At 49.5% G+C, this 2,245-nt stretch overlaps 1 pseudogene; it reads right to left on the bottom strand.

Annotated features, from left to right (window-relative positions):
- Window positions 1-260: 260 nt before the first annotated feature.
- LOC147672517 (fructose-bisphosphate aldolase B pseudogene) lies at window positions 261-1,550 on the bottom strand (annotated as a pseudogene).
- Between the last annotated feature and the right edge of the window lie 695 nt (window positions 1,551-2,245).

The raw sequence follows: 2,245 nt of genomic DNA on the forward strand, positions 1-2,245 counted from the left end.
ACCTCCGATTCCTCTGTGTTGGGCTGGGACACAGTTTGTGACTGTGCCTTTGCTATTTGTTGGCTTTTTCGCTGAGCTTCAAATTTCCTAGCAAAGGTTAATATTCAGCCATTTGCATAGTCCCTCTCGTCCCTAATGAACTTCACTTGTTTCCTCGTTTTGATTACGTTCTCATAATCGATAAGTCTCTCTTTCATCTGGTTTTTTTTGTTGTTTTTTTTTTTTTAGTTTTCAAGGCTTTTGTATTTCCAGTTACGGTTTCACATTTACATTTGAATAAATTCAGTTGTGGCCTTTCAGTGCCCGACGGGTCCTTCATTTTCACATCCGAGGGTAGGGGAGATCCGGGCAAAGAACTGAAGAGGCGATAAAACTCGTCAAATGGGCAGCAAGGAGAAGGAATGGAATGACTTTTCGAAGTGTATGATCTTTTTCACAAAAGTAGTGGTCACACTATGGGAGAAGAGAGATATCTAGGGAAAAAATGGTGGTTGGGGGCATTGGAAAGAGTCAGAAGTTGCAGGAGAGGAGTTCCAAGACAAGTCCGTTAGTAGGTGTAGCTGGCTGTAAAGAGAGACTGGGCTTCAGCAGCATGTGTTGTTCCGGAGACGACATATTCACCTTTGGAGGCCAGGCTGTTAATCTTTGCCCTCTTGACGAAGGCCTCCTGGGAAGCCTTGAGGTTCTCGGGTTTCCCCGACCAGGCAGCAAGCGCAGACGTCTGTAGGGCCCGTCCGAAGGAGAAGGAGAGCTTCCAGGGCTTGGGGAGAGGGGCGCGATTGATGGCGTTCAGGTTCAGGGAGGCTTCCTCTTCACTCTGACCTCCAGACAGGAAAGTGATTGCTGGCACCGCCGCTGGGACAGTGCGAATGAGGGCGGTGACTGTTGCCATGGCAACCTCTTCGGGGGTGTACCTCCTAGGGCAGGCCTGGCCGGCGGTTACCATGTTGGGTTTCAGCAGGGTCCCCTCCAGGTAGACGTGGTGGTCGTTCAGAGCTGTGTAAACCACAGCCAACACCTTTTCGGTGGCATACTGGCATCGCTGGAGGTCATGGTCCTCGTCAGGCAGAATCTCAGGCTCCACGATTGGCACCAACCCGTTCTGTTGGCAGATACTGGCATAGCGCGCCAGCACGTTGGCGTTCTCCTGGATGGACAGCTGCGAGGGGCAGGAATCTGAGATCTTTAACACACAACGCCACTTTGCGAAGTTGGCCCCATCCTTCTTGTACTGGGCACAGCGTTCCGACAGCCCATCCAGTCCTTGCAGCGTGGTCTCACCATCTGTCCCGGCCAATGCTGCTGTGCCTTTATCTACCTTTATCCCCACAACGATCCCTTTCTCTTTGATGACTTCTGGAAACAGCTTGCCGTTGCTGGATTTCTGGTACGTGGTCTCGTGGAAGAGGATGACCCTTCCGATGCTTAGGCTGATGGACGGGTCAACGGAGAAAAGGAGGTCTCGGAAGTAGCGCCGATTCTCCTCTGTGTTCTCCATGTTTATGTTCTTGAGTCTACTTCCCATGGTGCCTACAGACTCATCGGCTGCCAAGATCTTTATCTTCACTGATTTTATTCTCAATGTTTTTTATTTCCTCCTGCAATTTCGCCCTATCTTTCCATGCATGTTTCCCAAGCATCTTCAGCATTCCATGGGTCACTTCTGTCATGTACTCGGACCATTCCTGGAGCAGTTCCTTGTTAGGGCTTTCGTATGAGGGAACAATAAATATTCTGAGACCTCTCGGGACTCTCCCGACTTCTAGGTATTTCTGGAGGCTAGTTGCCTCCCACCATTTGCGAATTTCTTTCTCGTATGTTTTTTCAAGAGTAAAAAATAAGTTCTTAAGAGTTCCAGGTATCGTTTTCTCCTGTGTTTTTTCTTTACTCTTTCCACTTATTTTTTACACAAAGAGATTCCCTGCAGCTTCTTCCCTTTCCGTATCTGTAAACATTCTCGAGTGCACACAATATCATCCACGGCTGGCTGAGACTTTCTTTCCTGACTGTTCGAGGTTTACCGGATTCAAGTTAAGGGGCGGAGTTCACTCACCCGTTCCGCGTCCTGCAGCCTTCGGAAGCCTCCTCGGGACTGGTCCGCGTTCTCCAGGTGATTTCTCTGATTTTTTCTCCCAATATCTTCACCGATGTGCGCGATGCCCTTTCTTCCACGGCTCGCTTAGCTCCGGTGGGGCAGACAGTGTATTTAATCCAAGAATGCTTTCCCACCAAATGTCGCTCCTCT

Source organism: Lissotriton vulgaris, unplaced genomic scaffold (genome assembly GCF_964263255.1).
Source record: "Lissotriton vulgaris unplaced genomic scaffold, aLisVul1.2 SCAFFOLD_6860, whole genome shotgun sequence".
In the NCBI taxonomy this organism is placed as follows: domain Eukaryota; kingdom Metazoa; phylum Chordata; class Amphibia; order Caudata; family Salamandridae; genus Lissotriton; species Lissotriton vulgaris.